Below are 20,980 nucleotides of genomic sequence, written 5' to 3'. Positions count from 1 at the left end.
GGCCATCTGCTTTGCATACGGCAGTGTGTGTGTCTCAGCGGTACTCCCTTAAATCATCTCACCTTCCCTCTCCCCCACTGTGTCCAAAAGTCTGTTCTTTATGCCCCCATCTCCGTTGCTGACGTGTAGGTAGGCTCATCAGTACATTTCTAGATTCCATATATATGCCTCAGTATATGATGTTTGTCTTTTTCTGACTTACTTCACTTTGTATAACAGGTTCTATGTTTCTCCACCTCCTCAGTGAAGTGAAGTGTTAGTCCTCAGTCGTGAACGACTCTTTGCAACCCCATGGAGTACAGTCCACCAGGCTCCTCTGTCCATGGGATTCTTAAGGCAAGAATACTGGAGTGGGTTGTCATTTCCCTCTCCAGGGGATCTTCCCAACCCAGGTATCGAACTTTGGTCTCCTGTGCTGCAGGCAGATTCTTTACGGACTGAGCTAGAAGGGAAGCCCTTCCACCTCATTAGAATGGACTCAAATGCATTTCTTTTTTATAGCTGAGTAGTATTCCATTATGTATATGTATCACAATTTCTTTTTATCTATTTATCTGTCTATGGACATCTAGGAGTACTCTTGCCTAGGAAATCCCAAGGACAGAGGAGCCTGGTGGGCTACAGTCCACGGGGTCACAGAGAGGTGAGCTGGATTCAGTGACTAAGCAGCAACAGGAGCCGCCCTTTCTGCATTACAGACCAAAGACCATTCAGGGAACTCACATCAGCGGGGCATCTCCTCCAGACTGCCAAATGGATTCTTTTCTTTCTCTTCTGCTCTCACTTATGAAATGTATATCATGACGATGCTGCATTCTTAGATCAGCACATTTGGCATTTTCCTTCTAGTGGTGGTGATAGTGGTATTAGTCGCTCAGTCGTGTCTGACTCTTGTAACCCACCAGGCTCCTCTGTCCATGGGATTCTCCAGGCAAGAATACTGGAGTGGGTTTCTCCTTCCCTCTCCAGGGGATCTTCCTGACCCAGGAATCGAACCCAGGTCTCCTGAATTGCAGGCAGATTCTTTACCGACTGAGCTACAAGGGAATACTTTCTTCTAGTCTTCTGCTTAATAATATCTGGTTTTCACCCTTCTTTTCTTCTCTTCTGTGACTTCAAGATTCAGACTTCTCTGGATTTCACCAAAGATAATGTTGGCATGCCTATTTTTCATTCTTCTTATTGCTTGAGAGTGCTGAGAGTCAAGAGGAGAAGCAGAAATTTTGCAACTCTACCTATAAATGTAAAGTCTAGTTAAAAATATTGAGTATTCTATGTTGGTATAAAGATGAATTTAAAAATACTTTCCACCTTTCTTTGCTTTAATCAGTGATTCATAAAGCGCTCATTGATATGTGTTGAAACAAAAGAAGAAAGAACTTTGAAGTCCATTTCTAACACATATCATTCCATGATTGCATGGTAGACACTTTATGGATGTATGTTCAGACAGAAAGCATTCCAAGTGATTGATTTTCTCAGTTAGTTTTAGTAACTCAAACTCCAAATAATGCTAAAATTCACACTGTATATATGTAATATAGTATAACATAAAACTATAATATGCTACCAGTTGTTTATAGTAAATTAGCAGGGAGTGTTGGGGGAAGATGGACACACAAGAAATACACTAATTCACAATATAAACTTAGCGGGCTTTATCATTGAGCAAGCAAACACCTTGAAAGCATGCAGACTGAGAGAAAGTGGCCACAAAGCTGTTGTGACTATTTCTCTCTCTTTACATAGAACCTAAGCTAGTTATATATTCAGTTCAGTTCAGTTCAGTTGCTCAGTCATGTCCGACTCTTTGCGACCCCATGGGTCGCAGCACGCCAGGCCTCCCTGTCCATCACCAATTCCCGGAGTTTACTCATATTCATGCCCATCGAGTCGGTGATGCCATCCAGCCATCTCATCCTCTGTCGTCCCCTTCTCCTCCTGCCCCCAATCCCTCCCAGCATCAGGGTCTTTCCCAATGAGTCAACTCTTCACAAGAGGTGGCCAAAGTATTGGAGTTTCAGCTTCAGCATCAGTCCTTCCAATGAACACTCAGGACTGATTTCCTTAGGATGGACTGGTTGGATCTCCTTGCAGCCCAAGGGACTCTCAAGAGTCTTCTCCAACACCACAGTTCAAAAGCATCAATTCTTCTGCGCTCAGCTTTCTTCACAGTCCAACTATCACATCCATACATGATATAGTGTGACTTTAAATAAATTGCAGTTACATTGATCAGTAGTTACATTGTAGGTACATTGTACTTACTCTGATATTCTTTATCAGATTTACTGTTTTTTTATTTTAGTTATTAGTAACCATGGGTGATTGCTCCTTGTTAGTTCATTTATCCATATTATTAGTCCCATCTTTCAATATTCTTCAGGAAAGTTAGCTTAAGTTCAGTTTCCTCACAGCAGACATACTTTTCTCAATTGACTAGAATTCATAATTTTGTTGTTCTTTGAAATTTCTGAGGTTGCATACAAGTATATATCTTTCTAAAAATGCCTTCAGTAAAGAATAGATGTATAGTGTATGGAAAATGGAAGTGAAGGTGTTAGTCACTCAGTGTCTGACTCTTTGTAACCCCACGGACTGTATCCACCAGGCTCCCTGGCCATGGGATTTCCCAGGCAAGGATACTGAAGTGGGCTGCCATCTCCTTCTCCAGGAAATATTCCCGACCCAGGGACCAAACCCAGGCCCCCGCACTGCAGGCAGATTCTTTACCATCTGAGCCAACAGTATATGGAGTGCCTATTAAAACAACATGTTTTATTGAAAATATAATAAAGCAAACATGGTAAATATCTCCCAAACATCTACTATTTTCATTGAAGTATAGTTAACTTACAACATTGTGTTAGCTTCACATGTACAGAAAAATGATTCATGTATTTGCATATGTGTGTGTGTATGTGTGTAGTTTGTTTTATATGTTCTTTTCCATTGTGAGTTATTAAAAGATTTGTATATAATTACCTGCACTATACACGGGGTCCTTGTTGGTTACATGTTTTATATATAGTAATGTGTACCTGCTCATTCTAAACTCCTGGTTTCTCTTTTCCGCCCTACCACTTTGGTAACCATAAATTTTCTTCTACATCTGTGAGGCTGTTTCTGTTTTGGAAATAAGTTCATTTGTGTTATTTTTTTTAAGCTTCCTCATATAAGCAATATCATATGATATTTGTCCTATTCTATCTTACTTCACTCAGTGTGACAATCTCTAGGCCCACACATGTTGCTGCAAATGGCATGATTTAATTCTTTTTTATTAATAAGTAAAATTTCATTTTGTACATAGTACACCTTCTTAATTCACTCCTTTGTTGATGGACATTTAAGTTGCTTCCATGTTGTGGCTACTGGAAATAGTATAGCTGTGAACACTGGGATGTGTATACGAACTGGAGCTTTTGTCTTTTCCAGATATATGCTGGGAATGGAATTGCTGGACCTTATGTTAGATCTATTTATGTATATATATATATATATATATATATACATATATATATATATATATTTTTTTTAAGGAGCTTCTATATTGTTCTCCACAGTGGCTGCACCAATTTACATTCCCACCAAGAGAGGAGGAGGGTCCCCTTTCCTCCACATCTGCTCCAGTATTATCATTTATAGACTTTTTGATGACAGCTGTTCTGATTCATACAAGGTAACACTTGTTTGTAGTTTTGATTTTCATTTCTCCAATATTCAAGGTGTTGAGCATCTTTTCTTGTGGCTTTTGGTCATCTGTATGTCTTCTTTAAAAAAAAGTCACATGGGTCTTCTGCCTATTTTTTGATTAGGTTGTTTGTTTTGTTTTTTCTGATGTTGAGTTGCATATGCTGTTTGCATATTTTGTAAATTAAGCCCTTGTTGATTGTATTATTTGTGAATATTTTCTCCCATTCTGTGGGCTGTCTTTTTGACTTTTTCATGGATTCCTTTGCTATGCAAAATCTTATCAGTTTGATTAGGTCCCATTGTTATTTTTACTTTTATTTCTTTTGCTTTGGGAGGCTGATCTAAGAAAACATTGCTCCAGTTTATGTCAGAGGGCTTCACGGCGCTGGGTCTCGTGTGTAAGTCTTTCAGCCAGTCTGAGTTTATCTGCGTGCGGCTCTCTGACTTTCCCAGCATCACTTGCTGTAGAGACTCTTCTCCTCACTGTACGTCCTTGCCTCCTTTGTTGAAGACTAATTGACTGTGGGATTATTTCTGGATTCTCCATTCTAGCCCACTGATCTATATGTCTGTTTTTGTGTCAACACTATGATGTTTTGATTACTGTAGGCCTCCCAGGAGGACTAGTGGTAAAGAATGTGCCTGCCACTGCAGGAAACATAAGAACCACGGAAGGTTCAATCCCTGGGCCCGGAGGACCCCCTGGAGGAGGGCACAGCGATCCACTGTAGTATTGTTGCCTGGAGAATCCCGTGGTCAGAGGAGTCGGTCAGGCTACAGGCCAAGGGTCGCAGAGTCAGACCCTGAAGCGACTTGGTATGCATGCACACTTCGTAGTAACTGTCTGAATATTGGGAAGGTTATGCCTCCAACTTTTTTCTTTTTTCTTGAGCTGCTCTGGCAGCTCTAAGTCTTTTGTGATCCCATATAAATTTAAGGATTATTTGTTCTAGTCCTTTGAAAAAAGTATCATGAGTAATTTGATAAGGACCACATTAAATTTTTAGATTGTTTTGGATAGTATGGCCCTTTTAGCAGTATTAATTCTTCCAATCCAAAAGCATGTAATATTCTTCCATTTCTTTGAATTATTTTTAATTTTCTTTATCAATGTTTTTATATTTCTCAGTGTGTAATTCTTTCACCGCTTTGGTTCTGTTTATTCCTAGATATTTTTAATGCCATTTTAAATGGATTTTTTAAAAAATGTTTCTTTCTGATAATTCATTATTATTGTAAAAAAAAAAACTGCAACAGATTTTTGTATGTTAGTATTGTATATTACCACCTTGCTGAATTTGTTTATCAGTCCTAATAGTTTCGTGTGGAGTCTCTAGTGTTTTCCATATAGAGTATCATGTAATTTGCATATAATAGCAACTTAGAAGGGAGGAGTCAACTTTTGCTATTTTATTTTTGTTAAAGTACTCGACCAGGACTCTGGACATAATATTATAAAAGTTATAAACACTGACAAACTTTTTTTTTGCAATAAAATGTTTCCATAGTTAAATCTTTTTTCTTAAAATCTTAATTATATATCATTTTAAACAAACAAACAAAAAACAGTAAGAAAAACTTCTACTTAGATTTTCTACACTGAATTAATTATTTAGCCATCATCATCTATTGTTGTTAATTTACTGAGCACAGCAGGAAGGCACTAAAGCAGGGGAGATGATTACCTTCAGAAATTACAAATATCAACTAAGTTCAGTAGTTATTACTATGTAAAATCTGCTCCAAATGAAGTCTAGAGAAGTTTGAGCTTGATAAATATAGGTTGAAGAAATTCATAACACCTCATTTGAAGTTTTCATGGTAAAATGTAGCCTTAGGTTGGAAATCAAACTTAATTGTCTCAGCCAATCTTTCTAAGATTGTTTTCTGTGGAAAAGAAAGCTAAAGAAAATTGTTCTTCTAGTTTGTTTACCTAGGTTGACTAAAATGACATAAGGATTTTCTAGAAATTATGCTTATATTTTGTTTAACATTCCATTTTAGTTTTATTGCTTATTTAACACTGTTTAAACATTTAATAATTTATTGATAGGAGGAAAGATTTAAATTTTGGTCAGAATTTTGTACCTCAAACTTCTCAAAAATCATTACTTGAGATACTACTATATAACAATTAACTGGAAATACTAAATGATATAAATGATATCTTGGATAAGATCTCATTTGTTAAACCAGGAGCAAAGTGAGCTTTAAAACAATTAATTACAATAATGAATTAGAACCATTTTAGCAATCCATGAGTTTATACTCACATAATCATATAAATAAAACATTGAAGAGAAAGAAAATTTTTCATTATAACAAAATGCAATGCTGAATGGATAATGAGATTAGAAAATGACCATTTGATAATCAACATAGAAAAGCACAAAAATCATCAATAAATGTTGAAACTAATAAGTGAGAATTTAGTTAAAAATAACATACATACTCTTCAATTATCTTCCTAATGACACTTTTTAACTACAGAAAAATAATAAACACATTTCATAAATGTAATAGATGATTGAAACTAATATCACCATAAAGAAACCAAAAAAAAAAAAAAAAATCTGTAGTTTCCAATATAATGAATCACTTCTGTACTATTCTTGTCAAAATTGTTAACCATGATTTTACCACGAGAAAATATCAGACTAACCCAAACTGGGAGGCATTCCATAAAATAAAAGCTCTTATAATTCAAATGACAAGATGATAAGAGAAACCAAAAAAAAAAAAAAACCAGGGAAATAAAACTACTCCAGATTTAAGTTTACTAAAAAAAGCAATGACATCAATGCAATGAGAGATCCCCAATTCAATCCTGAATCAGGATATATATATATACTTGTCTTGTGTGTGAAAAAATTATAATTATAAATGGGGCCTGTAGACTAGCTGGTGATATTTTCCAATTCAAACACAATGTTAACACTCATTTTGAGGAGTATTATAAAATACATTAAGAAATAAATTGCAAAAGCCATTGGGGCAGATTATTAAAAACATTCCAGACAAGCAGAGAGGAAGAAGAGACAGGATGAAAAAGTATAGTACAATTGCAAAATGTGAACATTTATGCAATTTGTTCTGACTTTACAACTTTGGCAGAAAAGTGTGTAAAATGAGTCTTAATCATCTCTAGTGCCAGAAAATAAGTATGTGCTTAAAAAAAAAAAAACTAAACGCAATAATAACAGCAACTGCTGCTACTTCTGCAGCGAAGTCGCTTCAGTCGTGTCTGACTCTGTGTGACCCCATAGACGGCAGCCCACCAGGCTCCCCCATCCCTGGGATTCTCCAGGCAAGATCACCAGAGTGGGTTGCCATTTCCTTCTCCAATAACAGCAACTATTGGTGAATATATCGAGAATTTCTTGACATACAACAAACGGAGCCAGCAACAAAGGCTTTCAATGACCAAAGCTGGAACACTTTGAACAATAAATTGTACTGGATTAAACCCAAATTTTAAAGGGAAGAGCCATAAATTGATATTGATATAAATAAATAATATAAGAAACAAATTATTTGGATGAAAAGGTAAATCCCCTGTGCAATAATAATAATAATATCCAAAAAGGATAAATCCCCACTTCCTAAGTGTGGATTGTGCATAGTGGATTCCTTTCAAAGAATGAAATATAGAAAGGGTGTTAAAAGAGAGTACCCTTATATTCAAGAAATCTGACAAGTACTACCTCATCCAGGTGATAAGTTTAACATAAGCTGGTTGATAGTACGTGCCCTTAATACTATATGACGAAAATGACACTTTACCTCTTTGGTCTTCTTCCCCAAAACACATTGCTCCAGGTTAATAGTAAGAAAAATATCAGATAAATCCCAATAGAGAGGCATTCTACAAAATAACCTGACCATTAATCCTCAAATTTGTCAAGATCATCAAAAGCAAAGGATGTTTGGTTATTTTTCACAGCCAAGAGGAGCCTAAGGAGACAAGGCAACTAGATATAATATATTTTCATGGATGGAATCCTGGAAAAAGCATATTAGGTAAAAGTCTAAATCCTTTGAATTGAGGATAGTCTGCTTATTAACAATGGATGAATATTAATTCATTAACTATAACAATGTATTGTAATAATACAAGTTGGTAATGCTGGATGAAATTAGCTGCCAGACATATGAGGTTCTATTATCTTACCAACTTTTCTGTTACCTAAAACTGGTCTAAAAATAAAATGCATCTTAAAAGTAAATACATAAATATATATACCAGTTTTTTGTACTATAACTTTAACTTTTATGTAGGTCTAAAGCTATTTTAAAGAAAAGATTAAAAATAGAATGATTTATCATCAAAGATAAAATGATTTGCTGGCAAGATTTGAAGGCTCAGCACTCAGAAGCACACACCCCAATTTCACCTCTGAAAGCAATTTTATTTTTAGCTCTTAATTAGCTATAACCAATTAGTATCTAAGTATTTTAAGTCACTCATTTGTGAAATGGAGGCATTACCTTCCTTACCTATGTACCAGACTGACATAAAGATGAAACAAGAAATAAAAGTGTTATGTGCACTGAAAGAATTTTTAAAAGTTTTTTAAAAGGCAAATGCGTGTGTTAGTCGTTCAGTCATGCCCAGCTCTTTGCAACCCCATGGACTGTAGTCCACCAGGCTCCTCCGCCCATGGGATTCTCCAGGTAAGAATACTGGAGTGGGTTGCCATTTCCTTCTCCAGGGCGTGTTTTCAACCCAGGGATCAAACCTGGATCTCCTGCATTGGATGCAGATTCTTTACCATCTGAGTCATCAAGGTCCACACAAGTGAAATAGAAACACCCAAATTAAAATGTACACTTTTAGGAAATGTTGATTTTCATTATTTTAATATTTTCTATTAAATTACTTAATAGACATTAATATATTTCTTAAACAAATCAGGATAGAGTTTGATTTAGGTTGCTTTCTCCCTTCATTTCTTGGTGATGCAACATTTTGTTCTTCGTTCACATGGTACATATTTAATAACTTTTTTCCTAAGTGGACTTTAATTTTTTAGTGCAAATCAAGCTTAATTAGTGCTTTTTCTAGATTTGGTCACATCTTTAATCTGGACTTTGAGAACTACTTTAGTGGGGTAATTTTCTTCTTTTGTGGCTTATCTGTTTTCAGCTTAGCTCCACTGTGAACTATTCTTTGATAAAATAATCTATTTTTTAAATGAAATTTTACCAGTGTTAAACAAATTAAACTAAAATTCAATTGGGGGGTACAAAAAATTATTATAAGTTAAACTTTTACATAATGAATATTGTCACTCAGGGTTGTATAACTGTGATTTTAGGATACTGGATGATAACTTTTGTAGAAATATCAACATAGTTGAAATAGATGATGGCGAGTGGATCGAACTCACAAACTGAGGAGTAAATGCCATATATTTGGAGAAAAAGGCAATTCTGCTCACAAGAGAAAGTTTATATTTTAATCTTAAAAACACTGAAATTGCATAACTGAACTAAAATAAATAAATCTTAATTCTTTTCTTTAAATCAGGGAATAATATTCAAAGTTTAGTTTATAAAAAAATATGAGTTCAAACATTGCCAATTTAAAAAATAAAAATTAACCTACATGGAGGAATACATAAAAAATGAGGGAATAGAAATTTTGTTTTCTTTTTTGGGGAGGAATAGAAAAATTTGAATGTAAAAATGCTAATTTCATAATTGGTCTAAATGTTCATCAGTAAAAGAGCGTTAATTAATATCATATCAATTTTTATAAGTTGAGTTAGATAACCTTTAAAACATATTCATAAGTATATACAAGGTTTTTAAAGATATGTTACATGAAAAATACATACTGTATTTAATGTACTGTCATTTATAAAAATATTTCTTTAAGGATATAGACAACTAAACATATACATATATATATATTCACTTAACGTGACCAAAAAAAAAAAAAAAAGTCGTAAAGTAGCAAAAGAGATACCCTACATCCAAAGACAAACAAGGTGGCGAGAGGCGTGCAATCATGATAAAATTAAATCCCACACCCACCGGGTGGGTGAGCCACGAACTGGAAGATAAGTATATCGTAGCAGTTCTCCCCCAGGAGTAAATATCCTAAGCCCCTGTCAGACTTCCCAACCTCGGGGGGTCTCTCCCCCTGGCGGAGGAGCCCCAGGAGAATCTGGATTAAAGGCCAGCAAGGTCTGATCGCAGGAAGTCTGCAGGAATGGGGGAAACAGACGTTCCCCGCTCCTAGGGTATACAAAAGCTTTCACACACACGAGGATCGGGGGAAGCAGCGGCCCCAGGAGACGGGCAGAACTATCTGCTAAGCGGCTACCCTCAGAGGGTCTCCCGTGGGGGCGGGAGACAGGAGTGGCTCAGATAAGGACAGAGCCGCCGGCAGGGGCACTTCCGGAGCGCGCTCACCGCCTCCCCGGAGGCTGCCTTTCTCCCCCAGGGCCCAGCCCCTCCCGAGGGCCTGTCGGCTCCCAGCTGGGATGCTTCAGGCCAAACAAGGAAGCAGGATGGGAACAGAACCCATCAATCAGCAGACAGGATGCTTAAAACTTGAGAATGGCTCTGCCTACCAGAAGACCCAACTCCACCTCACAACTCAGAAGAATCTGCCTGCAGTGCAGGAGACCCGGGTTCGATTCCTGGGTCGGGAAAGTCTCCTGGAGAAGGAAGTGGCAACCCACTCCAGTGTTCTTGCCTGGAGAATCCCATGGAAAGAAAAGCCTGGTGGGCTACAATCCAGGGCGGGTCACAAGAGTAGGACACGGCTGAGCGACTAAGCCACCGCCACCTAGAAGAGGGCAGGAGTGAGACTCTTCCACAAGGAAGCCTGCCCAGGCCTCAGCCCCATCCACCAGTTCAGTTCAGTCGCTCAGCCGTGTCCGACTCTTTGCGACCCCATGGACTGCAGCACGCCAGGCCTCCCTGTCCATCACCAGCTCCCAGAGTTTACCTAAACTCAAGTCCATTGAGTCAGTGATGCCAACCAACCATCTCAGCCTCTGTGGTCCCCTTCTCCTCCCGCCTTCAAGCATCAGGGTCTTTTCCAATGAGTCAGCTCTTCGCATCAGGTGGCCAAAGTATTGGAGCTTTAGCCTCAGCATCAGTCCTTCTAATGAATTCCTAAAGGACTGATTTCTTTTAGGATAGACTAGTTTGATCTCCTTGCAGTCCAAGGGACTCTCAAGAGTCTTCTCCAACACCACGGTTCAAAAACATCAATTTTCAAAAGCATAATAATATTTTCTTTCTTTTTTTTTTCAATATTTTCCAAAGAATAGTAATATGGTAGCAGAGAAAAACTTTGGTCATATGACACAAGACCATGAATCAAGTTAGAAACCTATTGCAAAATTTTCCTTCAAGTATATATTTTAGAAACACAAGACTTTCCCTCATAATGCTTAAAAAGTGAATTCATGTGTATGGAATAACAGAAGAGATATGGAATGCTAATTAGATTCTTTTTAAAAAAATATATATCTTATTTGGCTCTATTTGGCATTTAGTCAAGAAACTTATAGATTCTTTTTGTTCTCAGAAAGAGAAATGTAACCATAACATATCTAGCTTACTGCTTCAGTTCTGCACTAATTTGCGTGATGAGATGACCCCTAATTAAGTGTTGGAATAGTTCTAGATTTTTAGAAAAGTTGCAAAAATAATAGTGTGAGTTAAATAATAGTGTTGGGTAATGCCTAAACATTTTATTTCACATATAGAAAATACTTAAATACTTACTGTAATACTTCTCAAACGATGAAAGTAAAGTGAAAGTGAAAGTCGCTCCATCGTGTCCGACTCTTTGGGAGCCCATGGACTATACAGTCCATGGGATTCTCCAGGCCAGAAAGCTGGAGTCAGTAGCCTTTCCTTTCTTCACGGGGTCTTCCCAACCCAGGGATCGAACCCAGGTCTCCCTCATTGCAGATGGGTTCTTTACCAGCTGAGCCACAAGGGAAGCCGCCTATAAGAAGTGTATTCAGTCAAAAACTTTTACTGAGTGCTTCAGAATACAATGGTAAGTCTGGAAAGCACTGATTTCTGTTCACAACTCAAACTAGGCAAGGTAAAGAAACTGGAAAATAAAGGATGATAAATCTCATGGAAATACATGAAGCATTATAATATTTTTAAATGCTACATATTCTTGCACACTACCATGGATTACTAGCTAAAAGGGAAAAAAAAAATAACTAAATGAGCTTCCAGCTTTTGTTTAAACTCTGGAAACCATGAATATGCTCCAATGCAATTTCATTTTAACTTTCAAGAAAGTAAATGAGAGACTCTGTGTGTGTGTGTGTGTGTTTGTGCGTGTGACATACTTTGTTATGGGCATTCTCCCATGCCAAAGAAGCCACAAAATTTTGAACACCAGCCCTCTGAAAATAACAATTTTTCTAAATTTGATATTAATTATAATAGGCTTTAAAATTATACTTGCAGATATGAGCTACAAAGGAAAGTATAGTACTTATTAGACCAAATACAACTGGGGAAAAAAAAAAAACCACATATTAAATAATCACAGTATGCAAGGGAAAAAGATTTAGATAAAGAGCCCAAAGAAGAATTTGATGATTCAAGAAGGGAGAAATGCTAGTGAAAATGCTGATAGTGAAAATGGTACTGATAACTGACATCAGGTCACTTTAATCAATATGCTTTCCAGTCACTATCTGGAAATCTAAAACCCCCAGAAGTTATTGAGAAAAATTATCCCTAGAGTAATATAGGTGTGTGTGCATTAGTCACTCAGTTGTGTCCTATTTTTTATGACTCCATGGATTATAGCCTGCCAGGCTCTTGTATCCTTGGAATTCTCCAGGCTAGAATACTGCAGTGGGTAGCCTAGTGTAATATAGAGTTAAGTTAATTTCAGCAGGCTATATAGACATCTGAAATCCCATAGGTATTTTCTGCAAACGATTCTATGTTTGGAGAAACAGAGGTAAAAATATATAGTGTAGTGTTTTCAAAAATTCTTAAAGAGTATCATGATTGTGGTAAATTGCATTTTCCTAATTTAGAAGAAAATTACACAATTGCATCTGCAGTCTCATAATAATCTTGGGATTACTGGCCCATCAGCCAAGTCATTTGCATAAGGCAGACAGAAATTCATTACTTTTAAAAATTAGTTGCAATGAACAAGCCAGCAAGGTACAAGACCTTTATTGAATAGATTTCAACAAGATTTTTGAAACTGCAAAACCAAGATGTGATAACCTAATGTGTTTCAGGAAATGCTATTAAATACCATTTAGGGTTTCAGATGTCCTAAATTATAGACCAATTACTTTTCACATTGATTTTTATCTTTTAATTTCTTACCCTTCTCTGTGAATGTTCTCTAATGTCTCATAAATGAAAAAAATAAAAACTCTTTCTAGCATACACTGCGGTCTCTATTGAAATCAAAGAAATAAATTCCATTTCACATTATAAACACAAACAAATATAATCCCTTTCTTTATAAAATACAATTAATTTAGGTTAGATGTCTCAAAGTAAAGATAATATTCCACCTGAAAAGCGTGATATTCATTCTGACATAGTTTGTGTTTCTGAGTATCACTAGAATGAGAGGAAATTATATTTTAAGGTCTCTCTTTGAAAAATGCTAACCATAATTAAGTTCAGGACATAGTCTCTTTTTGCAAAGTGCATAGTACATTTAATTAGATTTAAACCATCTTTTTTTTTCTTAACTATAGCCACTTGAATGCAACACAAATTATAGCAATTTAGATATCACTTTCAACCTCTTAAAAAGATTTAATGCATTTCTTTGCATTTCATTTAGCCAATATGGTAAATGACTTTTGCACTTTTCTCTAAGCTTCATTAGAGATTTTTTTTAATGTTTTTAATATTCTGACAGAATAATAAAATAATATCATACACATTTATAAGCATATAAAATGGAAGTCACTCTGAATGGTTCTTAACATGTTGTAAAATGTCTCTGGTTGACTCTCTGTGACTTGAGTTACACTAAAGAGTTTATTTTTAATTATCATACAAGATTACTTTTTCTCATTCATATAAATATACCCATCCTAATTAAAGTAATAATCAGACTAGAGACTTTTCTATGTTTAATTTTCCAATCTGCAATAGAAAGTTAAGTGATAAACAATCAAAAGCTAAACATAACAGTAAAACACACATAAAATTTGCTTTTACTTCATATACATAACTAGAAATTATAAATGGAATTAAGGTAGACACATGATAGAGATGCTGCTTTCAGACGCAAATATAAAATTGCTTCAAGAATTTCTCTAGTCTTGTAATTTGCCACTAATTTTTAAATTAATTAATTAATTTGCAATTTGCCAATAAATAAAATTAAAAGAGCAGCATATAGTTTTTTAGTCATGTATAGTAGTTTAGTTGTATATGACATTTTGTGAACCCATGGACTATAACCCCCAGACTTCTCTGTCCATGAAATTCTCTAGACAAGAATAATGGAACAGGTAGCCATTCCCTTCTCCAGGGAATTTTCCTGACCCAAGGATCAAACCCGGGTCTCCTGCATTGCAGGCAGGTCCTTTACAATCTGCCCCTCCAAAAAGCCTGATATAGTTTTTTCACCAGAGTACTTGCACTCTGGAGATTAGTTAAAGCTTTTCCAATGGATTTGGGGGTGCTTAATAATTTAAAAGTATTCAATGCCCAAGTAATTAACTTTTGCATAAACTCATCCTATAACTGACCTGCCTGAGACTGTACCTTTAAGGCATTCTTCAAATTCTTTTCCATCTCTCATTTCCTTCCTTTTCTTGAAAAAAGAAAGCCATGACCCTTATCAAACCTGAACCTTGGCACAATGCGTTGCTTCAAAGTATAAAACCTCTTGGAGCACCAAAAAGACAATTTTAAATGATTGTCCTGGGGACCCCCCTCCTTAAGGGGAAGGGCCCCGGAAGTGAAGTGAAGTGAGAGTCCTCAGCCATGTCCAACACTTTGCTACTCCATGGTCTACACAGTTCATGGGATTCTCAGGCCAGAATACTGGAGTGGGGAGCCTTTCCCTTCTCCAGGGGATCTTCCCAACCCAGGGATCAAACCCAGGTCTCCCACATTGCAAGCAGATTCTTTACCAGCTGAGCCACAAGGGAATGCCCTGCAGACTGAAAATTGATGACTTGATTGCAAATCCTGGCCTTGACATATTGTCATGCCTTAAGTTGACCATCTTCAAAACGGAGATAACAGTGCTTACTTCAGAAGGCTGATATAAAATTTAAGGGTTTGAATAACGTTACAAGTGTTTAAAACATGCCTAATATGTGATAAATTCTATAAAAGTGTTTATTAAATAGTAAAGGCACCATAAGCACTCCTAAAGTCTTTGACTTCTTGCATCTTGTCTACATTTCTGAGCCTGTTTCTGAGCAGAAGGAAGCATAAGCATTAGAAACAAGAAGTTAGATCAATTGCTTAACCATCTCCACTCTTCCATTCTCTGACTATTTACAAGGAACAAGGCTCTTGAGGGCTTCCCTGATAGCTCAGCTGGTAAAGAATCCGCCTACAATGCAGGTAGACCCTGGTTCAATTCCTGGGAGATCCCCGGGAGAAGGGACAGGCTACCCACTCCAGTATTCTGGCCTGAAGAATTCCATGGACTGTATAGTCCATGGGGTCTCAAAGAGTTGAACAAGACTGGGTGACTTCCACTTACACTTTTCACTTGTGGCTCTTGAGGGAAAGTCCAAGGGAAACAATGATACAATCAAATTTTTTATTAAAATACTTTGGACATTAAAGCTGCTCCCCACCTCTCACACACACCTGTTTACACATTATCTTTTGAATTCTCAGAAGTCATCTCTAAGATATATCTTTCTTATGGAAAGGAAATCCTTCTTTAACAGCCAAAACTGCAGGTGAGTAAAGCCAATTCCTCAAAAACAAATATTTTCTAGCACTATCAAACATTTAAAAATTCACAGAATATAAAAATGAATAAAATTTCCCATTACTCTTCCAGACTCAATTTGAATAAAAGAAAAAAAATGGAGATAGAGATGGTAGAGATAGAGATACAGGTGGGACTTTCCAGGTCACTCAGTGGAAAAGAATCCTCCTGCAAACGCAAGGGATGCAGGAGACAAAGTTTCAGTCCCTGGGTTGGGAAGATCTCCTGCGTGAGGAAACAGCAAACCTCTCCAGTATTCTTACCTGGAGAATCCAGTGGAGAGAGGAGCCTAGGGTTATAGTCCATAGGGTCACAAAGAATCGGACACGACTGAGAACATATGTGCATGGATATAGTATAAGCATTGATGAGTTTAGAACCTCTTTTGTCAAACCTGTTCAATAAATATTTACTCAAATTCATGTCAATGCACATCAAATTTCATCTTTTAAAATCTTGTGATTTATCTCCTATTGATGCATGCCATTTTATACTCAAATATATTAATTTGTTTTATAGTACATAATTTATTTATGAACATGGGAAATATTCAGTCACAAAGTCTGACTAAAGTTTTAGAATTATATCTAACTTTTATTCTTTTAATTCTTACATAAAATTGCCAAATTTTAAACATTTGATACTTGTACTCAAATATGATTAGTTAGTGAAAACCCTGCCTTTGACAAAATTCTTATCTGATATATAATTTTAGCTATCAAAAATATTGAACTATTATATGTTAAGCAATAATAATCAACATCTTAACTTTTTCCTTTATATTTGTTACAAAAATGAATAAATTATCATATGGCTTAGATTAACAGGAGCAATCCAGTTTCATATCAGGTTTTCATGTCACTCTAAATCAATGTTTCATATAATTTATTAAAAGTTTCTTTTTTCCTTCTTAAAATTGTTCTAATTTGGATAACAGGTTATATGGACAATTTAACTTTAATCATATTCATCTTGACTTGAGAGCTTCTAACAATATGTCAGAAAAAATATTTTAAATTCATTTTCAATGCAGTTAATAAAATTCCTAAAGTTAAGCATTAACATAATTAAGTTGGAAAATGGTATTAGAGTTTTCCTAACTGGATAATGAGCTTCTCAGACAGCACAATCTCTGACAAAGTGCCAGATCCTGGAATGTGAAGTAGAGAGGGCCTTAGGAAGCATCACTACAAGCAAAGCTTGTGGTGGTGATGGAATTAAGCTATCTGTTTTGAATCCTAAAAGATGATGCTGTGAAAGTGCTGCACTCAAAATGCCAGCAAATCTGGAAAACTCAGCAGTGATCACAGGATTGGAAAAGGTCAGTTTTCTTTCCAATCTCAAAGAAGGGCAAAGTCAAAGAATGTTCAAACTACCACACAATTGCATTCATTTTACATGCTAGCAAGGTAATGCTCAAAATTCTCCAAGCTAGCCTTCAACAGTACTTGAATCGACAACTTCCAGATGTTCAAGCTGGTTTTCGAAAAGGCAGAGAAACCAGAGATCAAATTGAAACAGCCAGTGGATCATAGAAAAAGCAATAGAATTCCAGAAAAACATCTACTTCTGCTTCAACGACTATGCTAAAGTCTTTGATTGTGTGGGTCACAACAAACTGTGGAAAATTCTTAAAGAGAGAAATACCAGACCACCTTACCTGCCTCCTTTGAAACCTGTGTGCAGGTCTAGAAGCAACAGTTAGAACTGGTATGAAACAATGGACTGGTTCATTTGGGAAAGGAGTACGTCAAGGCTGTATATTGTCACCCTGCTTATTTAAATTATATGCAGAGGACAGCATGCAAAATGCCATGCTGGATGAATCACAAGCTGAAATCAAGATTGCCAGGAGAAATATCATTAGCTTCAGATATGCAGATGACACCACCCTTATGGCAGAGAGTGAAGATGAACTAAAGAGCCTCTTGATGAAAGAGGAGAGTGAAGAACCGGGCTTAAAGCTCAACATTCAGAAAACTAAGATCATGGCATCCAGTCCCATCACTTCATGGCACATAGATGGGGAAATAATGCAAACAGTGACAGACTTTATTTTCTCGGGCCCCAAAATCACTATGGACAGTGACTGCAGCTATGAAATTAAAAGATGTTTGCTCCTCAGAAGAAAAGCTGTGACCAACCTAGACAGTGTATTAAAAAACAGAGACATTACTTTGTCAACAAAGGCCCCTATAGTCAAAGCCATGGTTTTTCCAGTAGCCATGTATGTGAGAGTTGGACCATAAAGAAGGCTGAGCACCAAAGGACTAATGCTTTCTAACTGTGGTGTTGGAGAAGACTCTTAAAAGTCCCTTGGACTGCAAGGAGATCCATTCAGTCAATCCTAAAGGAAATTAACCTCAATATTCATTGGAAGGACTGATGCTGAAGCTGAAACTCTAATACTTTGACCACCTGATGGGAAGAGCCAACTCATTGGAAAAGTTCCTGATGCTGGGAAAGATTGACGGCAGGAGGAGAAGAGGATGTCTGGGGACACAATGGTTTGATGGCATCACTGACTCAATGGACACGTGTTTGAATAGGCTCTGGGAGACGGTGATGGGCAGGGAGGCCTGGCGTGCTGCAGTCCATGGGGTCGCAGAGTCAGACATGATGAATGACTGAACAGCAACAGGTGTTAGAATGGTAAAGAATCCGCCTGCCAATATAGGAGATGGAAGTTGAATCCTTGGGTTGGGAAAATCCCCTGGAGAAGGACATGGCAACCCATTCCAGTATTCTTGCCTGGGAAATCCCGTGGACAGAGGAGCCTGATGGGCTACAGTCCATGGGGTCTCAAAAAGAGTCAGACACGACTGAGTGACTAAACAACAATAAATGAATGACATCAAGAATTGACTCTGCAGATTTATGTGATGGACCCTTTTCATAAGCAAAATGGCCTAAGAATGCCTTTTACAAAGTAATTAAATATTTTTAATAAAATGCTTTTATGTAAAAACTTGTATTAACAAGTGTGCATTAAAGTTAATAATATCTCCATGTTGCCAAATTGTTTTGAATTTATTGACTTAAAGAAGGTGATACTTCAGTGAAATAGCGAGTAGATAATTATAGACATTAGAAAAGGTGTAGCGGATTCTGTGATATGCTTTCTAGGAACTGAGACAGTAAATGACTCCATTAATATTAATAAACCTTTTGGCAGTTCTCCAGGCTTTTGTGTTCATGTAAAGTTGAATTAAGTGAAGTTAAATGTGAGTACTATACAAAAGTCTTCTTTTCTCCTCAGTATCTTTCCACAGTCTGTCTCTCTGTAATTTCTCTGACCATTAGAGTGATAGCACTAAAAAGACCTAAATTGCTGTTATGATAGTGAAAGCAAAAAAAGAGTCAAATTTTATGTTTGATTTTAGCCCATACAGGCAAAAAAAAAAAAAAAATCATGAAGTTCCTATGCAGTATATCACAGTTGCTAAGTCACTACAGTCATGTCCAACTCTGTGTGACCCCATAGCCGGCAGCCCACCAGGCCCCCTCATCCATGGGATTCTCCAGGCAAGAACACTGGAATGGGTTACCATTTCCTTCTCCAATGCATGAAAGTAAAAAGTGGAAGTGAAGTCACTCAGTCGTGTCCAACTCTTGGTGACCCCATGGACTGCAGCCCACCAGGCTCCTCCGTCCATGGGATTCTCCAGGCAAGAGTACTGGAGTGGGGTGCCATTGCCCTCTCTGATGTCACAGTTAACTGGGTAAATTTGGACATATGTACAATAATTCATTCTATCAATTTGAGTCTTTCTATATAGTGGAACATAGCAGTCAATTCTAAAGGAAATCAACCTTGAATATTCACTGGAAGGACTGATGCTGAAGCTGAAGCTCCAATATTTTGGCCACCTGATGCAAAGAACTGATTCATTTGAAAAGACCCTGATGCTGGGAAAGATTGAGGGCAGGAGGAGAAGGGGATGACAGAGGATGAGACGGCTGGATGGCATCACCAACTCTATGGACACGAGTTTGGGTAAACTCCGGGAGTTGGTGATGGATAGGGAGGAGGCCTGGTGTGCTTCAGTCCATGGGGTCGCAAAGAGTTGGACACGACTGAGCGACTGAACGACAATAATATAGTGGAAAGATTAGGCTCAGTGTAAGAAAGCTGACATGCAAAGTCTTGTTAATACAGTAGTTCTGACCAAGGGCCGGGGCCAGGTTTGGGTCATACTGAAAAGTACCTATGATGGAACGGAGCTAAATGTTTTTTTAAGTTAAAGAGGTTAATAACTTTAAGGTCAACTTCAAAGTGTTCACTAGCATGAATACTAAAATTAGTGATAATAATAGAATATGGAGCATAGATAAAATTGCTAAATACAAAAATGCATTAAAAAAAATTCCAACCTTCTTTTGGGGACTAAATTATAAAACTGATATAAATTTCAATTTGAAGAAAGGAGAAACATTTATCTATAAATACAATTAGCCGTTAAATATAAACATAGCACAATATATTACGCAAGATATTTTTGTACATAGCAAATTCAAACAATAAAATATTCTAGCTTTAATTGTAATATCTGTTTCCTCATTTAAAAAGTTAGTTAAATCTTTTACAGGAGGTCATTTTTTTTATCTGTATGAAAATCATAGTTTTACTTTAAATGTCAGGTGATGGCTATTAACTAAACTTATTATAGTAATCTTTTAGCCATATACATATTTAAATCATTATATTGTACATCTTAAACTTATACAATATTATATATATATCAACTATATCCCAACAAGACTGGAAATATATATATATATTTAAATTTGTTTTAGAAGCCTTCTACCAAGGTACTGAAAGCATTCGCCTACGAAAGAGGGGTAAAATTAAGGCACTGATGCACTTTATTTTGTGCTAGTACAGACTAAGCATGTGGTTTCTTGACTCCTCGTGGTGAATCAAAGTGATCATAGAGTGTTTCGCCTCTGATTTTAGTGGCGTTATAGGCTCTGCAAGTCTGCTGACGGGCGGGTATAACGACGGAAGTTCTGGGTTCCCCCTCTCTTCTCTCCGGGCCTGAGTCTGAGAGCCGTCCCGGGATATGGGGCTTCAGCAGTAAAGGCCGGAGGAACCAGGAAGAGACGTCTCCCTATATACAGCACGCTGCATCAGTTCCCCGGCGGCTCCGTTGGTAAAGAACCCGCCTGCAATGCAGGAGACTTGCCTTCAGTCCCTGGGTCAGGCAGATCCCCTGGAGGAGGGAAGGCAGCCCGCTGCTATTCTGGCCTGGAGAATCCCGCCGACAGAGGAGCCCGGCGGCCACAGCCTGCGGGGTCCCCAAGAGTCAGACACGGCCGAGCCACCAACAGTCTCACTTC

This window comes from Cervus elaphus, chromosome 21 (genome assembly GCF_910594005.1).
Source record: "Cervus elaphus chromosome 21, mCerEla1.1, whole genome shotgun sequence".
NCBI lineage: Eukaryota > Metazoa > Chordata > Mammalia > Artiodactyla > Cervidae > Cervus > Cervus elaphus.
The sequence above is the reverse complement of the archived record's forward strand: the minus strand, read 5'-3'. Positions refer to the sequence as shown.